General features: G+C 42.8%; 1 protein-coding gene across 2 annotated transcripts in view; it reads right to left on the bottom strand.

Moving 5' to 3' along the window:
- The window catches only part of ZNF644 (zinc finger protein 644), a 72,883-nt gene extending 55,768 nt beyond the window's left edge, over positions 1-17,115 (bottom strand). Inside the window, exon 1 of one of the 2 annotated variants that reach the window (XM_057374181.1) lies at positions 16,975-17,115. The gene's annotated coding sequence lies outside the window, so the exon portion shown is untranslated. Of the gene's footprint in view, positions 1-7,591; positions 7,611-16,974 lie in introns of those variants that run through there. The other variant, XM_057374191.1, reaches the window with a different exon arrangement.
- Positions 17,116-22,202: the final 5,087 nt, after the last annotated feature.

Below are 22,202 nucleotides of genomic sequence, written 5' to 3'. Positions count from 1 at the left end.
AGAGACTGTGCTTTACATTCTGCTTCATGGGAATATTATTTTGATTTTTATTTTACTAGTATTTAAAAGCACTCACTARAAGTTCCTGCAGCTGTTTGGCCACATAATAACAGACAGACTCTAATTTCTCATGCATGGCACTCAGCATGGTGYAATCAGAAAAAAAGGCCCCAAACCTGTTCCTGCATTCTAATAAGTGTGTGTGTCACTTTGTAGGAGATCAGAATCCTGTCCAAATTCTGCAAAGTCTAACAGAACAACAGTTGCCAAATGTCAAAACCTATCAGAAGAAACAGTAAAAAGGCACATCTTCGTTTCTGATCTTCACAGCTCCAATACTGGTAAGAGAAATGTCAAGGTTTCCAAAATAAAGCCAGTTAACCGCTGTAACTGCTATTAAATATAAACAAAGACATAAAAGTAGAGTCGTTGGAAGGCAGTATAAGAATATTTGAAACAGTAGCTATGTATACAATTACTGCTTTGTTAACATTATCTGCTCCTGGAGCTGTGCAGCTTCACTGCCTGTCTGTGCTGGAACACWGGCACAGATCTCTGGGGTCTGCTGCACGAATCCCAAGAGCCAAAGGTTTGTGCAGCCACTGAGGAGTGGTGGGAGGGGAACACGGAYTGCTGAGAGGGGCAGCTTCTTCTCCTTTACTGTCAGGCAGGACACAATGCACAAGGAAATAGCAAGAGCACCTTCACTGTCCTCGCCTCATCTTAGGAAAGGCCAGCAAGCTAAATTCATGACAGCAGCTAATTGTCTTAAAGGCTCTGCCACTGTGGCAGTAAGAAAACATGTACTGCCATCCTAAACCAAGTAAAATTACTTGGAAGATAACATAAAAGAAAGAACTTAATGGGTAGTCATTAGTATGTTAAAAAATACAGCCATTTTTCTTGCAYTGACACAGCTGTTCAGCACTGATCACCCATATGATATGGGTGATATGATTGTAAACAAAGATGACATTTTCCAAAGTAAGAATTAGGGTGTTGTCTGCACACAAAACCTGCTTCCAYTTAATTTAATCAATAAAGAAATGGATGCAGTACTGTCAACAATTAGACAAAATGAAGGGAGTAAAATGGCACTGTATGTGTCTATTCAATACTTACAGTTTTAGCAGCTTTGTTTTCTGTGGGTACAGTGCTGACATTTTTCATCAGAGCACAACCTATAAAGATCCAGATTCTAGATGTGAGGAACAAAACTCTGATCCACTRTCCACTGGAGTGCAAGCTGGTCTTTTGGGAAACTGCTAAAAGAATCCAAACAGGACTGTAGAATTGCACTGAACTGCCCTCCAAGACATGGCCATTATTGGACTATTGCTGGTGCTTCAGTATTACAAAAGAAATACACTAAAATAATTAACTGATGTCATTAAACTACTGTGGTGTTGAACACATATCGCACTCAAACATATTGAATGTTGACAATTTATTATTTCAGGTTTTATGACAATGCCTCTGTGGTAATATTTCTGCAAATTCTGTAAGTCAGATATAGGAAGGAGAAGTCTGCACACTATAAAGTGCACCAGAACTGAAGACTTGTCAAAACAAAATGAGCTATAAAAACAATAATATTCAGGCAACATCACTCTCATTAAACACCTAATGATGCCACAGGCATATTAGTGGGGAAATGCTCATGAGGCTCATGAAGAATTAGGAGGAAAAAAAAATAAATAAAATCCCTTCTCCTAAAACCGCTTGCCAAGCTGTTTGCACATTCTGCCGCAGGCAGTTTCTTGAAAAGATGGAGATGTGAATGGAGACCGGCAGTGACTMTTAGCTGCTGCTGATGGTGAGGGCAAGCAGAACTGATGCTAGAGATTAAGGGCTGCATTTTGCTTTCAGTTGTCCCTCCTGTCTCAACATTTCATAGTATTTAAATAAATCTGTTACATAAGGCATTTCTCCTGTCTGTGCCGCTCAGCAGCCATATTCTCCTTTCTGGTATGGATTGTCTTGGGAAACTTGCCAAGCTGTGACAGAGCAGTGCATAAAAGGAAATCATGCTCATAGCTGGGGGTGGGGAGAGCTGCAGGTGAACAGATTCAGTGCAGCAATGCACTCTCCTGTCTCACAAAATSAAGGTTTAAATGAAAAGGGAGCCACGATGCTGCTTTTAAACAGTACACAGGGCCGCTAAAGACCCCAAATCATCCCATTCATTTGCTGCAGGGAGGGTTTGAGCATAGAGGAGCAGAACTGCTCAACACTGCACTGGCTGCTGCTTTGGCAGACTGGAAGAACAAGTACTGATTTTCTCTTAAGATGCTAGAAAAGCCACATCCAGTTTCGGAGCCCATTCCTGACAGATACTGAATGTCTCCTTTACACTAAGGAAGAATCTGTTAATTAAAGACAGAGGGAAACACGGGTGGACCCTGCCTTTTGTAGGAGTAAGTTATTATCTGCCTGCCAGGACCTACCTGCAAGGTTTGGCATTTCTATAGAAGTCAGGGTATACACTTATTGCTGTTAATATTGAAAGTTTTATTTCTTAATAGTCAAGTTCTCAGGTAATTGTTGGYTTTTCATCTCTATACCTTAAAATGCTTTTTACAGGAGATCATTATCAACAAAGGAATATGGACATCTACATTTGGGCTTTGGCATGTAAAGAGTGTCACAGTTCACCTGCAAAGTAGATTTGCCTGCTGAGCTTTACTCCGGCCACCTGTCCTGGAAACAATCTCCAAATCTTAAATGATTGGGGGCGGGTGGAGAGATTCTTAGCTGAAGCTCAGTAACACAAACATCTACAGGAGTTTAGGCAACCCTACACAGGGCTGTGCCTGGCTGGAAGATGTGGAGGTCAAGAAAACTCTCAGTTTGAAGCCTACAACAYTGCAGCAACCTCCGGGCATCTCCAGATCAGACCTAGATTCATTACTACAAGGTACTGCTGTGGATTACTGCACTGAACACTTTTAACTGCTCCATCCCTGAAGAATATTTACTGYCCTTTCACCATCTTCAGTTGTTAAAGACAGGTAAAGAAATGTGTTTGAGCTGATAAATTTTTGGCAGTTTTGCACTGCACACAGACTAGGGTTTTTTTAATCTTAATGACCTGCAGCTGAAACAGATGTTTTGCTTTAGTGTTTTAAAGCACTTCACAAAAACTTAACACTAATTTATTCTTTCACAGGGCAGGGAAAAAAAAAAGCTTGATATCATTACTCACACAACAGAACAATGTGAAAAATGGAAACAGATGTGTCTCATTTAAGCATGAATACGAAGGAAGAAAAAAGATGATGATGTACTAGTGATTAAGAGAAATATGATGGCTTGGTTAAGTCAAGACAGTTCCTTATGGATCTCCAGTGAGTCCTGAAAGATCTTTCTAACAACTTGGTCCCTGATTCAGCAAGCACATGGAAGTGCTTAACTCCAGCTGTGGAGGTTGTCTCACTTGCTCCATTTATAATACTTTTAAAAGCTGTATAGCCGAATGAATGCTTTACAGTTATTAGCTGAGGCATTAATGGCATTGTTCCTGTAAGGCACTATTTTCACAAACTACAGATATCAMAATATGAATATCAGATTAGAAATAAAGTCAAACTGAAAATACATTGTTCCTGAAACATGAATAAGTGCTCTGATTTTCTGCAGCACAGACAGAGTGTTGCAAAAGCCATAAACAGCAGCCAGGGACCCACTGAGAGCTCCAGCTCTCCTCCCAAGGTGTGCAGCTCCTGGCAGCAGGGATCTGATCTGCTTTGGCAACTGCCTCTCACCAGAGATTGTCCCTGCAGAAAAAAAGGTCCAGCTTCAGCTGTAGGGCCTTTCCCTTTAAGAATCCTTTGGAAACCTTCGGTGCCATGAGCTTTACTGAGGGAAACGCAACCCTTTAATAGTTCACCACTGAGAAAGAGATTACTTGCTGGGATRCACTGAACCTGGGCAAGCAGTGTACATAACAGCATCCCTTTATTTCTGTGTTTGGTGGGATTTGGGTTCAGACAAGGAACCCATTTTTCATTGTTGGTACTAATTTTGTCTTAAGCTTGCCCTGGAAGGTGAAGGATCCAAGGCACACCATCAGGCTTAGACAAGATTGTTCCCTCCCTGCCTCCAGAGTAAAACCTAGGCCAAGAGATGTGTCCTTGTCCCAGAGGCATTGCCCATGGCTTCCAACAGCCTCCAAGGTGCCCTAGGGCTCTCACCACCCTGAGTGGTGGAGGCAGGACAATCCCACCCTGGGCTTACAGCCACGAGTGAAGTGCAGAGATTTCTTTCCCCACAGGAGATCTTCTGGGTATTTCCATTTCATCAAATGCCCGCTCAGACAATTTTCCCTCCTTATTACCCCAAAGAAAATGATCCTCTCTCCAGCCTAACTGAATTATTTTTGGTCCACCTGCAACTGCATGTCCTGCCCCAGCTGAAAAAAGTGTGGCTACTCCTAAYGTTCCCAACAAGGAAGAAAGGGAGAAGAAATGTTCGGATTCCCCATGGATTACAGTACTATTAAAGAAATTAAATCCTTTTGTTTCTAGACTGTACTATTAAGAACAATTGGGTAGAAACAGAGCAGTACAAAATTCCTTTAACAGAGCAATTCTCACAAGGAAAAATTGAAAAAGAGACTTCAAATACTCTTACTTTTAAGGACAAAATTTCAGTTCTAGGAAACTGTCACTTTCCACTCAGCCTTTTTAATAAGAAAATAATGTTTCTGAATTTGTCTCTGATTTCAGCACAGTTGCCGAGAGAAATTTGGCCCTGTACACGGTCCACAGACTGTGCATGCAGAATTAATACTCTCGTTAACATTACTATATGCAAATGCTCCCAGGATGCAAAGASAGATTTGTATTTCAGATTAATATTTTATGGGAGTTTTGTGTGTACATGATAAATGAATAAATGGAGGGACACAAGGGGACATGAAGAACATGTGCATCATGTGTGAGAACTGCATTAATTCTTAAATGTTTGCTGTGGCCACAAGATGGTTAAGGAACAAAAAGATTTATTATTGCAATTACATAGGAGGAGAGAATAAGGGAAGAAAAATGAGAGATCAAGGGAGTCGTTTCATGTTACAGTTTCTCCAGCTGCAGAGCTGGCTTGAGAGGTTCTCCAGACCCTCTCACCCCCTCCTTTCCACCCTATGTGCTCTGCCCTGGCTACAGATCACCAACCCTTTAATTCTGCCAATTCAACCATTGGCGTGATCAACCTTTAAACCAGCTCTTAATTACAACATGGAATCACACTCTTGGTTCACTTGGTCTCTCCTTCTTTTCCATATTGAGGTCCAATACCATATAAAATCTCAGCACTAATGCAGTGCTGTGGATCTGAAAACACAGGCATGTCAGGGAGACTGAGATCTCTGAATTTGTGGGTTAAAAAGGAAAGCTATGTGGAAAAACTGTCACTGATCACCTGCTGTTTCAGCTTCTGGGTCAGCCCTTCCCTACCTTTCCAGTTGTCCTTATTCCACTGAAGTTTTATTGCTACCCTGGAATGACATGAATCTCTCTCACAATTTAAGTATAACAAATGTAATAYTGTATTTGTCCAAAAACCTACATGAGTAAAAGAAGATCCCTGAGGGGATATTATTAACTGCCTGCTACTTATCATTGATGGTTATTCTCTGAGACAACTCTCCTGTTTAATCTTTATGCTCTCGACAATAGCCCTTCTCTCTTTTTGATCAAGTGTTTAATTTTCTTGAAAGATTTTCTCCGACTTTAGTTATTATTGAAGGGGATTTTAATTTTACCCCAACTCTTTAATGGCTAAATCTTGCATATCCACTATTTCTAATAGGGGTATTTCAGTTACTCTAAGTAAATAGTTCAAGGATTTGGTCTTGATAGGTAGCTGGAAAATTTCAAATCAAAACAAAATTGAAATTGCAGTTTCTTTTCCACTTCAGAAAAGAGTTTTTAGTCTCCCTGAATGACCTGTCAGTGTATTGGAATAAGAAATGGATACTGCTAGACTGCTACAGAGCATACTCCCATGTCAGCACAGTTTCATCAGCATGAGTGACAGCTCTGTATGGGAAATCAGTTAGCTGGTTATTTCATCTGCAGCTGATCAAAGATAAACAAGATAAAAAAGACAAACAAAGAAAAGCAGTGATGTAGAATGTATTCTTACTTTCCTAGCCTCCACAGACAATATTATTGCTAAATTTCCTCTAATTGTTTATAGTAGAATTTTAAAACAAAAAAGAAGAGAAAAAAAAAAATAAACCAGAAGAGGTTCAGAAGAAAGCAAAGCCCAGAAACCCTGGCAAGATTCTTGCTCTCCCTTCTCACAAGCATCCCCRCAGTCACTGCATTCCAGGTCATTGGTAAACATCTAATAATACAACAATTACATTTAGAGCAGCCCACTGAGCATGGAAAGATTGCACCATAGAATTGAGAAGTCTTTTTGGGAGGCTTGTTTTGTTATACTGGACACTCCTGTTTCCAATGACCTTGTTGTCTGTGATAATTACAGTTTGTAATACTCTCCTCTTACTGGAGCCAATAAATTATTAGAGGGCTCATGACTTTGTCTGTATTCCCAAAATTGGCTCACTGTGTTCTCTTGTCTGATCTGAATGTCTGGGAATGGAAACACAGAGCCTCRGTCCGCTCCCTCTGGTGCAGCCACTCCCCTTCCCTGGTTCCAGGTGCAAAATGGAAACTTGCTACATTTTCTGAGAGACTGAAGTAAGACAGTCATTCACTTACCTTCCTCACCACTTCTCCACAATAACTCATCCTCATTCTAACCTCCCTCCCAGCACGGACCTGCTCCCAGGATGCAGAGAGGTGTCAGGAACTGTGTAGGACACAGCTGCTCCCTGACCAGGAGTTCAGGTGAGGAACACTTGGGTCAAAGTGAGCAGGGCCAAATGCTAGTTAGCAGACACCAGAATATGCAGATCTAAATCTATACATCTGAGCCTTATCTATAGACTTATCCTAGTCTAAAAACAACATTGAAATACTTCCCTATTTCTCAAGCAAGTTACTAGGGTTAATAAATTAATGCTCACATAACACCATACTGTCAGAAAAACACTTTTCCTAAATCAACATGTTTTGAAACACTTCAACTGATGACAAAAATTAATTTTACAAACAGGTACAACATAGACTATAAATGGTGACTAATAATCTCAAAATAATCCCTTCAAAATGATTCTAATATTGCAAAATCTTTCAGACTGAGTATTCAATTCCCCGGTTGCGTTTCTGTTAAGGCAGTCGGACTCAACAGCCCTATTTGCTTTCTCAACACTAGATGCCAGAGTACACAATAGTACGGGTGGGAAGAACACAGCAAGAGCGAGGTGTAATCACCAAAGAAATGGAGCAACAGACTTAAGAAGAGCATGATTCTCACAGCAGGTCAGCTGAAGTGGCAGCTGTGCAYTTCTGGGCTAGTACCAAGTGTCTACTACCAACTTACAAGAGCATTGTGGCTTTAAATTTTATCCTCATTGGCTCAAATATATACAGATTTTCTAACAGTACCACTGCTTTTCAAGAAGTGCTGGTTCTGTCCCAGTACAGGACAAACTTGCTCCAATACTTAATTTTCCTACCGTTTACGGCTCAGACWAGAGATGTGTGGAGAATCTTTGTGTGCTGCCCTTCACACTTGCARTCAAATCTTCCCTGCTTAATGAGCCATGGGCTGTTGCTCTGAAAGAGAGGATATTAACAGCTCAGAAAAAAAATAAACCCCTGCAGATTAATCACCTGACTTCTTCATGGGCCCAGTTCCAATCATCAGTGTGAAAGCAGAGCATCTTCACGTACACTGCCTGGCTGGTAAGCTTACCCCTACACCTGGCTGTGATAAGCATATAGCATATAGTCTTATTTTATTGCTCATTTCAAATAAATACCAGAGGTCTCCAAATGTCACTGTATTCACAGAAGTTAACAATATACACCCATTTCATTATTCTTCTAGTGCTCCCCCCTTTCTGTCCCAGTGAAATAGTATCTATTTCATGCTTCTTGATTTTTAAAGTCAGTGTTTTATTGCCTTCTGAACAGCACTTAACTGCCAGGTATCATTTCTGCATCCACCATGCAGTAATCATTGCAAAAACAAGGACCTCAATTCATCTTGAGAACTACACTTTTCTAGAAACCACCCCCTGACTAAAGGCTTTCCTGCTCCTTGATAAATCCCTAGTAACTTTATTGATATTCGTCTGACCACGGCATTTTGGTACAGAAGGCATAGTATTAAAAGGAAACAGGATTAAGTGTTGGCCAAACCCATCAAAAGCCCTTCGCCAAACGTTGAACATAGCATAGGCAGAACACAGTGCCTAATTTTCTGGAAACACAGAGAAAAGAAACAGCCAACCAACCAGTTATGCTGTCAGCACAGTTTCCCCCAGTCCTCTACAAAGTAAGTTCAGAAAAGACAAATGGGATCTAGCACTAAACAGTTAAACAGACTTGAACTGCCCCAATTTATGTAATGACAATACCCTTCCATCACCATAACCCACCTCYTCACCCCTGCCCACCCCAGCTCTCCATGGTTTGGGAGACTTTTTGAACAGAGTGATTCTAGCATAACATGAAGGAAATACCAGCTTTATCTTTTGATCATTTCTTACTCATCTCCTTTCTCTTGCTGGGTCAAATCTCAGTCTCACTGAACTCCTGATTTACCCTATAGCAGGTAACAGTGAACCCTCATCCTCATTTCATATATCCATAAGCTTGTTTCCCATGTCTCTATTTTTATAGCCCTTAGAGGCTGCAGGAGCTTGCTGCTTTGATTGTCTTTACCTTATCCTTCCTATAGGTCATGTGGGTCAGTGGCACACCTGAAATAAACTGGGACTGTTATTTCAACCATCAAGTCCCTCTTCAGCTGGAAGGCAGAGTCCTGTTAGCAGYGAGACTGAAGTGATGCCGTGCAAAGCAGAGGACAGTGGTGTCTCTGATGGTAACTGTGTGCTTCAGCTCCCCCCTGTTAATATATCCACGGGTATCCATGGGCACCGCTGTTCCCCTGGCTCTGTTTCCACCTGATCATGTTGTGTTGCTATTGGAGCATTTCAGTAAACAGGACCCGGGGCAGGGTGTCTGCTCCTGTGACATGCACCGCAGGCTAGATCCTCCACAGATTAAAAGTCAAAAAATGCTGTGGTGTTTTCCTGAGCTGAGGATTAAGCCCTACGGTATTAATGTTACTCTGCCACCACAGCATTTGATTAAGACCAATGTGAGTGGAGTGTGGCCAGCACCACAAATTCCCCAGAAATAGTCCTTTACAGAGAACCACCTGGAGGCTACAAAATGAGCCATAAATGTGGAGATCCCATAAATATAATGGCACTTCAAACTGGACATCTTTGTAGCCCTTCAGTGTCTGCTGGGGTCACAAGCCCTGGAGTTGGGCACATTAATTCACCACATCTTYAAAGAGGCAAAAACACTGCTGAGAGGGATGCAAACATGTTTGCTTTATGATGACGCATAAAAACTCTGCCTGGAGTCTCCCAAACAAGCTTTCCCTTTCCTTTAGTGGCACGAGAACAATGCACACAACATGCTTTAAATGGGATTCAAGTCACTTTTTCCTTGCTACTAGAGCAGGTACCGCTGGAGATAAAAGCAACTGTCTCAGAAGAGCAGGTATGACATCTGGTACATAGCACCAAAAATAAATCTTTAACTTCCTCTCTTACCTGCCAAACCTGTTCCAAGGAAATAAGCCTGGGAAATATTACGAATACACACTTCACTCTGATTTCAAAGGAAGAGCTGACCTATTTTTTCTTTGCCCATTTTAAACATTTCCTATGAGAAGATCAGTTTGCTAAAACAATACGCTATGTTTGGAATAACCACAATCATTAAAGAAAAMAGCATGCATATGAAAAGGGCAAGTGGCCTGATGTTCACGCTAACACTGCTATTTATAGTGCAGCTGCACCTTAGGGACCCAGTCACGCTCAGCACACCCACTTGGTACACAATATACAAACACAAAATCCGATCGTCTCTTCCCTGCAGTGTACTCATCATACTGGTGATTTATTGAAACTGGCTCTGTAATGCCACATAATTTGGGAGTGGTCCTTTGTGAAATAATTTTTTTTCTGTTGATCTTTGTGTAGTAAATATTTTCCATATCCTTTTCAACAGCTGACCTGGCTTACAAGAAGACAAGAGATTTGTGTATTGGTGAAGATGACCTACTTAAATCAGGAACAATTAAAGACCCAGTTCCTATTTACAGGTTTGTGTAAGGACCCACACACACACAAATCAAAATGAAGATGCCAGGAGATGTTTCTCAGTGCTACAATTCTGGTCATACAGGAGGGTCTAAGACAGGGGAAACAATAAAAGGAAGTGCTTGTGATTCATTATTAGCAATGTAAATAGGACACATTTGGAGCTTGTCATCATCCTGATCGCTCATCTGCTTTTATTAGTCCTCATTCTTTATTCTTATTGTCTTGTTTTCTGTGCTTGTCATTAGTTATATCATAGGCATCTGTTTAGCATATTCTATATGAAAATGCAAATAGAGATGAAAACCACCAGTTAAATAAATATATGCAGCTTCCATGTCATGTACATATTTGACTGTAGCATGTCAAATTCAAAAGAATTATCACTTCCTAAGTCTGCATCTTCATTATGTGCACTACTTTTTTACCAGCAGATGGCAGTTTACTATTGCTTCAAATAGGCTATTTTGCTAATGTCAGATGTTTTAAAGTTCTGTGTGGTTGGTAAAAAAGCTTTCAGCTCATTTCAAAGTTAATTTTTAATTCCATTTTCTTCTGCATCATCCCCTCTAGACAAAGTAATCAGGACCAAGCTATTTGCTTCAGGTACAGTCCTGCCATTGACCAATGGTGAGCACTATCCAAACAGTTCCCTGACAGTAAGTTCATGCAGCAGCAGTGGGTATTATCCAGCTTCAAACACTCACTGCTGCTAGCAGCCCCTTGAGGCACACCTCACACTGCCCAGCCCCCAGTCCGTGTTTGGGAAACCGCTCACAACATTATTAGCACTGGTAGCWGGGGCAGCATGAGGCATGTGACTGTCAAAGAGGCCAGTGGTTTATTTACCACTGTGTTGTTTGAAACTGTCTGATTTTTAGGTAACAAAGAGTTAAAAGTACCGACCCGGGCAGTGTTGGCTGCCTCCTGCACTGCAGCCAAGGACCAAGGGCAGCAGGGAGTCTCTGCCAGGATATGCAGCCCACAGGGGCTTTCAGAAATCCTGCTGCTGYCCAAGGCCATCCTTTAACCCAGTCAGAGCTGCAACTGTGAGCCCATCTTGCTTACTCTAACAGGGCTGGCAATGAGAGCTTTCCTAGTGGAACACAGCAGCGGGGAGCACAAGCAGAAGGCAGGGATCTCTGCCCAAGGCTGTTTAAACACCTGGGCACAGCCTCACCCTGGGCATCAGCTGACATGYACGGCTCTCACAGGCACAGCAGTGCCATGCACATCCTAAAACCAGGCACCAGGACACACCCCTACACCACGGGCCTCYATCTCCACTGACCACGTGGTGACATTGCTCAGTCTATGTCAGCCCATCTTCCCTTCCTGCTCTGTGTCAACACTGCCATTCAGGTTGGCCTCATGAGGAATGTGGTACCTCACACTTGGATTAGTTCCCTCACCAACTCTGCCACCCACCACAGAAAAACAATGCTCTGCACAGAGGTTTGTGCTGGATTAAAGCAATCACAACTGCTGGCTTCTCCAGGAGCAGCACTCCTCTCACCTTACCCCACAGGTGTGTCAGCTTGGCCTTTCACTATATGGTGGTATTTCAGGCACACGTGCATTTCCGCCAGCTCACCAGCCACTGATCACAACGGTGGGCTGAAACAGAGGGTGGGACGGACGAAAGGACTGCCCTAAACAGCCCACAGGCTGGCGACAAGCTGGGTTTGTGGCTGGACTGGGATTTTGTTAATTTGCTTTTTTGCTTTGCCTACATGGAAACTGCCCTTTTCCTAGGGCTGCACGGATCCTTTAAAGTCCTGCAATTCCTGAAATTGCTCCTTATATTCTCACACTAAAGTGGCAAACAAAAGATCCAGAGATAACTTAGCATCTGTTAAAGAACTAAACAAAGCTAGCAGTTCCAAAACAGAGTACTGACACACACCAGTTTGTAACCCATCTTGGGAATGCAGTGTTTTCTTTTACAAGTAGTCCCACATAGCCTCTATTTAATGATCTGCAGAGAGATACAAATTCACTGGTGGTATTAAATTAGAAGGGAAGATAGATACATTATGCAAATGGCAAAGAGGAAAAAAAAAAGCAGTAAGGAGAAAGGAAATGTAACAACATTCAAAAAACAGGAGAGCATTACCGTGTGGGGAATAAGACACATGCATACATGATACCAGATACAGACTGACCAAGGGAGATCAAAAAAGTGCCAAGAGGAACAGCTCAGCTGTAGAAGGGGAAAGAYGAACAGTTCTCAAAGCTGAAGAAACCTGCAGATGCAGGACACTGGATACCCATTGTGGTGAATTCTCATGCACAGGGGCCATGCTTGTAAAACAACACTGACACAGTTCCAATRGCCTGTCATTGGAACAAAGGGCAAATGAAGTATTTAAGAATCACATAATGACTTTTGAAAATTCCTAACAATCACATAACCAGAAAACGTGCTGATCAACCTCTCTTCTTCATGTGGACAACTGCAAAGGTAAAGTTGATGTCCATGTGAACCTGACACTATCCTATCAACTTTTGTTTCCATCTGAGAAATCCTTTAAATAACATTCAGAGTAGGTTTAACATCAGTTATCATTGTCTGATTATTCCATTCCTAAGAGAACGGATTTCAAAGTTGTATTTTCCAGGTGAAGATTAAAGAACAACTTCTAGGAGTCCTACTTGCTTTCACAAAGTAAGATTCCATCAGGTCTCAAAAGATGAACATTAATATAGGTAAGATTTGCTGTCATTTTAGTAAGTGTTAGCAGCAAACATTTAGTATTCCCATTACTTTCCCACCCAAACCTCACCTGCTCATGTTGAGAAGCAAAGTGGATCCCTCACACCCTCATGTTGCCTTCATCTTGTGCTCAGAGACACCTGCCACTGTTGGACCCCAGCTTTTCTGCTCTGCTTCACTAAGTGAAAACAGGTTGTTGCCTCAGGGCAGCTTTTCACGCCTGTGATGCACAGGTACCCCACTGACCTTTTAAGCAGCCTGCTGGCCTCCAGGGAGGCTGCTGGGACAGGGGGAATGCTGCTGGCTCACCCCATGGCACACATGCAAACAGCAGCTCACCACATCTGATGCTGTGGCATGTACTTGGCACTGGAAAGCAACACACATTCTACAGAGTGCAAGGCAAGAAGGGAATTTTTTCATTGTGCAGCAGCAAGCAATGGAAGCCCATTTAGCTCGCCTTGCATTTCTTACAGAGACATCACCTTCACATTGCAGAGTCACAGCACTTGCCTCTGACTACAGCAACATCCCCAGAAACAGGAGGAGAAGTGGGACAGGGAGACAAGACACATCTCTTGGGAAACTAGCAAGGGACACAGCTGGGCCCTCTCTATATCACCCTGCAGAGCTACAAACTCTTGGCCCTGCTGCCGGAGAAAACAGMGGGAAAATCCCACATCCTGGTAAGAATCCAGAGCAAAACTATGCTCTGTGGATTTTGTCAGAGGTACGGCATTGCTTAAATCAGGTCTAATTGCCACACAATATAGGATGAAGAATCTCTTTAATTCCCCAGAATCTGTCCCAAAGGCTGAGCACTCTTAGTGCTCATAATCTTGTGCACTGAGTCATATTAAATCAGTTGCTGGACTCGGCCTAGGTCTGCTACACTTCTTCTAATGCAGTGCACTGGAGGGAGTTGTAATCTGAGCCTGAAAATCAGGGTGTGCATTCTCTTCCTCCAGTTTCCCCAGGCGTTACACCTAAAGCAGAGCAGGAACTATCTGCTTTCAGCACCTTCAAAGTTCTTAAGTTTTCTGTCAGGGCACAGAAGAGCCATAATAGTGAAGAACTACATTATCTCACTTTGGATCAGATTTTCCATCTCCCTCCGTGACTTACCATGCCAAAACCTCTGCTATTTGAGTAATATGGAAAGCAGGAAATGAAGCCTCAAAACCTGCAATTTTGCCTAGAAAATGCAGCAAATAGACTCTAATTAGAAATTAATATTTATAAGCTATGTTCCTCTAACATAATTTGTTCTATCCTGAAGTATCACTTGAGTTTTACGTAGAAGACAAGAAGGTTTGAGGTGAAGTGTCTTAGCAGAGAAACTACAGCAGATGCCACGTGGAGGCTGACAGGAGCTGGCCGTGCTCCCCAGCCCCATTTTCCCGAAGCCCCTTCCCACAGCCGTGTCCCGCAGCCCCATATCCCCGGAGCCCCTTCCCACGGCTGCGGTCAGCGGGGAAACGCCACTCTCTCAGCACAGCTCACTGGGAGGATGTCCCTGAAAAACATCCCCGCCTTTGCCTGTGGGTTTGTAGAACTAACTCCTAGAAATGAGTGTCCCGAAGCTGGCACCACAACACGGAGCTTCCACACAACTGGACGCTTAAAGAAACTTCACCACAATGTATAAGGAAGGTGTAATGTATAAGTGTACAAGGAAGGTGGGAATTAAACACTGGGGACAAATTCGGGATTTGGCTGTGTATATAAAGGAGGCCTCGTCCCATCAGAAGTCAACCGAGGACTAAAACCAGGAACAAAGCAAACCYTGAGCATTACAGAACAGAGAATAYCCTCGAATGCAAACAGCTAAAAMAACCCAAAAAACCCAAACCACATTAGCGTTATATCCCCTTTCACCTCCTAGCAGTATGTAAACACATTAAGGCCAAAYTTAAAACTGTTATGTGTGTTTCAARTTTTGTCCAAGAACCTGTGTTTTKAGTTCAGCATCTGAGATCTTTGCACAAGATCCACACCGCATACCCCCCAGTCCACCTTGGCTGGGGTGTGGGACAAACACAAGACCAATTCTTCAGACAAGACTCATCTACTCTGGCAAAAACAGTGAACTAAGAATGCACTCACAGTGTCAGCAGGTCCTATAAATTAGAAGCATTGCAAGGGTTAATAACAAAAGAAATGGCAGGACATACTGAGTTTCATTTACAGCTTGTACACTGAAAGTAAGGATCCTTATTCAGGAGTGAATTTTACTCTATGAAACTCAAATTTTAAGTAAATGCAAATAGCCTATGCCGAAAATGTGAAAAATAAACAAAATATCATTTAATTTAATTTGAGTGCCCAAGCAAGTAATTTTCTAGTCTGTTTAATGTTTAGGAAGAAAAAGCCTTAGTTCAGTCTCTACAAATGGTTTTAGTTACTTCTGTGACTTCCCATCTCTTGAGGATAATATACTCCTAATAAGGACAATTGCTTAGATTTATTACCCCACTGAGGTCTTGTTAAAGATCTAACAAAAATCCTATTTAAATGAAAAGGACAATAGAATCTTTAAAGTCAGTGTAGAGTTTAATTAAAACCTGAAACAGAATCAATGTCTTTATGCATTAGAAAAGCAAAAACAGATTTCAAAGCTGTTAAACTTCATGTAATTGGCATAAACTATCCATTCAGCCAAGTTAAAAAAAAAAAGGCAGACTATCCTATGGAAATTGGAGTCTATTAATAAGTAAAAAACCTGATACATGTGCATAGCATCATATTTTTGCATGCATTTTTTCATTTGCCTAATTTGCTAAGCGAATCTTAGAGCAAACATGAGACACACTAGCTGTTAAGTTGAACAAATCCAAAAGGGACAAAAAGAGACTGAAATCAATGCATTAACATGAACCAGCATTTAAAAACGTTTCATAATGTTCCCARAGAGAGCATGTAAACTGCAGCAGTCTCAGTGCAAAACTGCTGCAATCTGTGTTCCCGTGTAATCATTATTCATACATGGGAGTATACAGCTCCTACAGTAATTTTTCATGCATGAATAGTTTAAAACCCAAAATCACTGACATAAATCCACAAGGGAGACCTCCCTTTTGAAAGTTAACATCTCGAGAACTCTGGGGAAGAATGTGAAGCCARACACCAGTCCATGTGCTGACACATCTTTCCTGCAGGGAAGGATCTGTGTGCAGCCCCCGCCCGGCCGCAGGCACACTCAGGCCCTCCCCAGCCCCGGAGCCACCGCCGGTCCCCACTGCAGAGCCAAACCCAGCAAAGTCTGCACAGGACAGAGCAGAGCCAACCGAAGCCAAATCTCACCACTTCTCCCTTCCCTACCGGCATGCCACTGGGACCTCCCACGTAGGGAAGGTCAGCCCAATAGCTGCTCTGGCACGCAATTCCTTTTCAGGAGAAAATAACTTCTGAAACAAAACTATCCCATAACCTATTTCTGCATAAAGGAAGAGGCACTTTTCCTYCCCTTCTTAGCCACAGTGAGGGAGATGGGCTGGCTGGGGCGGCAGACACGCCGATGGGCTCGGTGCACAGGACCCGCACACCGTGACACTCCCGGCAATGGGAATGGTGCTCCGGGGGCCGTCCCCTCAGGCTGACCCCGATGGCAGCCGAGTGACAAAGTAACAGCCAGCAGGGAACTGCGGTGCTGGGGTGGGTCACACGACTCCCTCATCTGGAAAAATCCCGAAAGGATGGTACGTCACCTTCCCTCTGCAGCACATCAGTCCCTTGTTAACCATTTAATTAATTTTGTTAGAATACCTTGCAAGCCCACTGAAGTGGCCATCTTATGTAGGCCTCTCTCCATTTAAAATTGCAGCTCTCGCCGGTGCTACAGTACAGTCATCGCCCTTGCTTTTAACTTCCATTTTTGCACGAGTGCTCAGTATTTAGGGGTCCCTTTTTTAAGTCCGAAAACACCTGCCCGAGGCAAGGCCAGCCGCGTGCCCTGCCACCAGGTCCCTCCCTGCCCGCGGGCCTGTGTGTCACCTACCCAGCAGAGCCGAGACCCGAGAGCCCTCTGCACAAGCACCGTGGAACACACCGTGGGGCGGGTGCAGCACAAGCTGTGCCATCCCTCGCTCTCCCCTCGCGCCTGGTGCCAGCACCGAGGGGAGCGCACGGTGRAACGCGAGTGCCACCGGCTGAAGCGCCCCGAGCGGGGGCGGCACCCCGGGGGCGGCACCGCGGCTGTCCCGGGCCGCCCCCAGCCAGGCAATGGCCCTGCGGCCCGCACTGCCCGCCTGCGCGGCCGGGGGTGCGGGGAGCGGCGCGGAGCCACCGCCTCAGCACTGTCCCCGGGTCCGGTCCCGGTCCCGCACTGCCCACCCGCACTGCCCGCCCGCGCTGCGCCGGGACCGCGGAGCTCCCGCGGGGAACGAGGGCTCCTTGCACGCCCGGTTCCTGCACGGCAGATGGGCGATTCCTCAGTGCGCCTCAGGCCGGCGATTGTGAGCGCAGCAACGGAGGGGAAATGTCCGATGTGAGGCCTATGTGAAAGACAAATTAAAACACTTAAGTGTGCGGTGCATCCTGGGGGTTGTATTCCTCGGTGACCTTTTTAAAGAAATATATTCTGAAATCTCTTGTCAGAGTTCGTGGGAAGACACAGCCGTTTACAGATGTTAGCCAGTACTTAGAATTATATTATCCATTCCACTTGGTGGTAAAGCACTCTTCATTTCCCATTCCATCCGCACAAGGAGTGGAAATGTAAATTTAGTGCTGTTCATTTTTTAGTTCACCAGAGATACAAAGCCTAGCACAGTTTCAATGCAATGAAGCTGGGATGAAATCTTGGAGAATCCCTAGCACTTTCAATCATCTCTATAGCTAACAAGCTATAGAGCATCTTGGTGAATTACAACTAAGCTCCAAATAAAAAATACAACTGAAAATATATTAATAGCTGTCAATGACAATTTTAATCAGGATTTAGGATCTCTATTTCATTATGCAGTTCACTTGCCATGTATATGAAGCAAAGACTATTTTCCAATTCAAGGATGAGTGAAATACAACTGTGGAAGATAACATTTTAGTCTGCTGTGTCTTTGTAYACATGCACTTTCTTCTGGCAATAACAGCACTACTAAGAGATAAGTGACAGGCTTCCCAAAACATATTTCACATAACACCCTACAGAACAACTGGCCCGGTACAACAGCTGAGCAGCACAGGGCAAGAGTGGAGCTCCACAGCACCAACAAGCTTTTCTGACAGAACAGATTTACACTCTTGATTATTTTCATTACTGATTAGTCTCCATGTCTTCACAAGTACATTCCAGTCATACTTCCAAAAGCATCTGGCCAGTCAGCACATCCTTGTCTARCAGTAGAAAAAATGGTGTCTGCATAAAGTTGTCCACAGGGGGGGAAAGGGAAAATACAGGCATGAAGGTGAGGAATGTCCCGAAGTCAACATTACTCCTGAAGCCTCAGTGCTTCATGTAAGGAACAGGTGGCTCCTAAAGCTGTGCCTCTGAAGGAGGCAGTACTTTGTCCAATGTTTTTCCGCCTGCTTTTCTTTTTAGTCGTGATATGTCCTGAATTAAAAGTCTTAGGACAGATACCCCACTCCTGCATTAAAAGTTATGGGAGGGACTTTTTAATAAAAACACATTTATCAAATGCTTTATGGACTGTTGTTCTTGTCCGGGAGGAGGCTGATACTAGACATGGCTGCTCTGTGTGTCTTCCCTGATCCAGAGCTCTGGGACTCTCCTTCCAGGCCTGGATCATGCTGTTTTCATGTTAACACCAACTTTACTTACGGCTGCACTCACAGATTTTTCAGTGAATACTTACACAGGTACAGCACCTGACCCTCTATCAGCCTGGTATTTCCCAATATTAGGGGTATGGAGGAATACAGATAAAGTACTTTATTTCCTTCTGTGCATCATCTCACTCCAGGAAAGGAAATAATTTCTCACAGGGCTTATGTAAACAAAAGGTGAGGCCCACAATTAACTGGGGCCACAAATACAAACATTTTGATAATTACTTCAATGGAGAGGTAAATGTTTCAGTGCTAACACCTGAAAGTTTGAAATTGGCTGACACATTTTCAAATCAGCCTCTGAGTGACAAACAATCCAAAGGAAAATATATAGCTACTTTGGAAAGTATTCATGCAGTTTAAATCCTGCCAATAGCAGAAGTCACTCAGATCTGCTCTTCCAGAAGAAAAGCACTTTAAGAATGCAACARATGCTTTGCTTTTGAGCACTCCAGCAGATCTCAGTACAGTTCATATAAACCTGAATGAGCAGGAGTTCACTCAAGTGAGTGAAGAGGCCTKTCCCACGTCTTTTACATCTCACCCACTTGCAGGACTAACACCCAATTATCTCTATAAAGCTAAAACCAACCAAACCAGAAAGAGKCAAGGTTTAAGAGTAGGTAGTTCTTTTTTATCCTTTCCACAGGACCCTGAATTAGCAACTGTATTTAGGTAGATGTTTATCTGTTTGATAAGCACACACAGAGTCCAGATTTCTAAAGGCAAGTGTTACTGCAATGACAGGATAGAATTGTTCTTTAAATCACAAGTCTGATCTGTTGGAGAGCTAGACTAAATAAAAAAGCTTGAAAATTAATGTTCCCATCGTGTCACTCCAGGGTAAATATTTCTTTCCAGTTCTCCTTCCAATCTAAAAATTTCCAAAATGGTTCACAGAGTGCCACAGACACCACTCAGCCTGCTCTAGCAAACTTTCTCCTGTCACTTCTAAAGCTTTGCTCTGTCCCACAAGCAAAATCCCAGCTCCTCCACAACACAGCCTACAAGATCCCAGGTCGCTACATTTCCCTTCTCTACCCAACTTGGGAGCATCAAGTATCTTCACCCGTAAGCATYGCTCAGTTCCTCGCAGAGGAGAAGATGTCTACCCCTTCCAGAATACAGAGGCAAACAGCTGCCCTTCTTGGAGCTTTCTTCACATTAGCAAAAGTTGCAGCAATAGGGTGTAACTGGCAGTACTTCTGCAGTGAGCTCACACTGTTCACCACCCACACAAGCAGGGAAAGTACAGGAACATTAGGAACAGCTGAGGGGGAACTTGGGTTTTTCTTTGAGAAAATTAATTTTGTTTACACACACTGTAGAAAAGTAAAATTTTCTTGAGCACAGTTGTTTTTTAAAAGCAGAAGGTAGGKTTTTTTTRAAGCAGGAGGTATTTTCTTTGCTCAAAACTCAGAGACACTCAAATACACTAAACATAAATGTGCTTTTAGCATTTTATTAAGCAAGCTGCTTCTAGTGTCACAATGACTGATTCTATCTTACTGTCACCTTTCCCCAGTTACTCACTAGTGCTGCATGAACATGCAGATACACCCATCTACTAAAACAGAATGCAACAAAGCCTCTATCCATCTTTGGATCTGATTAAACTGGCAGTAAAGTCACAAGTTACAGTAGGAATGATCTTTGAGTATTCTCAAGAAAATACAATTGAATAAAATAACAAAACTAGAAAAAAATCACACCAGGTCKCATAGGAGTGACAAGAACTTAAAATAATACCTCCTTTCTTTTCAGGTTACCACTTGTTTTGCACTACATTTAAATATTGAAGAATGCTAGCAGAAAAAAATATTTGCCATTCTTCTACTGTTTCTCTAGGCACTGTAAGACAGTCACTCTGTGGCAAAACTTCTGCCAAGGTAGGCTTTTGTGGGAAGCCAGCAAGAGACTGTGGCCTTGAATGTTATAGATAAGCAACTTCTGTGTGTGACATTTTACAATGAGAAATAGAGATTTATAACTAATTAGATAAAGGTAATTTAGGTGCTGTAAAAGGAGATGTTTGGATGCCAGCGGAAGAGCATTTTTGAGAGCTTAATGCTCTCCAGCTGGGATGAAGAATTCAGGAAGTAGCTGTTTAAAAGGAGATGCTGGACTGCCAGTGAGGGAGCACTTATGGAGGAATCATGGAAGATTCTGGAGAGAGGGTATAGAGGGTTGTGCTGCGAGGTAATAAAGGGCTGACACATGACACCTTCCCACTGTGTCCGTTGGTGTGTTGAGGTCTGTGCTGACAGGCTCTGGTGGTGGAATGCATTTAGAAATGATGGCACTGTAAACGTCCTTCTTTTGAAGGGCTGTACTTRTCTATTAGAAATGTTCTTCGTTCCATATGCATGCGGAAGATTAGACACGTATACTCCTCACACTGAGCAACTACCTCCCAGAATACATCAGCATTTACTACCAGATCCAGAAGGAGTTTGTGACTCTTACATTGTCCCCATTAATGAGAAAAATGTCCCTATACAAAAGCTCTCTCTCTTTTTATTTTTCTTTCTTATCAAATCCTTCAAACAGCTGATAACTAGCTTCTATAGGTTGGAGAGTCAGATGGAATTCTGAATCTATTATTTTACTAAAACCCCAGGGGTCAACTTATCACCTGAAAACCATTTTCCATGGACAATTTGACTTTCATGTTGAGTGTCAGAACATACCCTAGATGGAAATCTAAAATAAATTATATGGAATACTGCCTTCTTTGTGCTGAAATTTATTGGTCCCACTCTACAATAATTTTGGAAATTGTATCCCTTAAGCTACAGTGCTGAGATATTATTAACTGCTTSAACTGAAAGAGCAGGTCTGATGGGCTGCTATAAAGTCTATGGACAGAGACTAATTTCTATTGAAGCACATGCTTATCCAAAGCTGTGTTCCACCACTGCAAGCTGCCAACTTTATTTTCTYCCTGAATACACTGCCCATTTTTTTACCAACCTCAGTATGCACTGTCACTTCAGCAAATCCATTTCAGAAGCTAAGAATGTGTCTAAGCTTTGGCTAATATGGTTGTCTGAGACAATCACACCCAGGAGACAGAGAGGGAGAGAGATCCACTTGTACCTCTTATCTTCCTAACACAGCTTATCTTCCTCACTGGCGGAGCAAGCCTTCAGTCTCTGAAATGCATCTCTGGGACATATCATAAGATAAGCAGATCTATTTCACGGCCGACACTTTCTTTATCACTTCTGCTRCCATACTTTGGAAATAAAATTATTTGATAACGTGCTGATGCTTTGGTCAATGCACCTTTTACATATGTTAGTACAATTTTTAGAAACCAAACTGACCTCAGAGCCTAAAATCTTTATAATTGAGGAGACACTGAAAATGATAAACAATCCAGCTGCTGGCTAACGATTTTTTTTTAGTAGAAATTCCCAACTAGACAGTAAAACC

Source organism: Malurus melanocephalus, unplaced genomic scaffold, assembly GCF_030028575.1.
Source record: "Malurus melanocephalus ecotype Western Australia unplaced genomic scaffold, MMel_1.1 scaffold_8, whole genome shotgun sequence".
In the NCBI taxonomy this organism is placed as follows: Eukaryota; Metazoa; Chordata; class Aves; order Passeriformes; family Maluridae; genus Malurus; species Malurus melanocephalus.
This window is presented reverse-complemented; position numbering and strand designations above follow the sequence as displayed.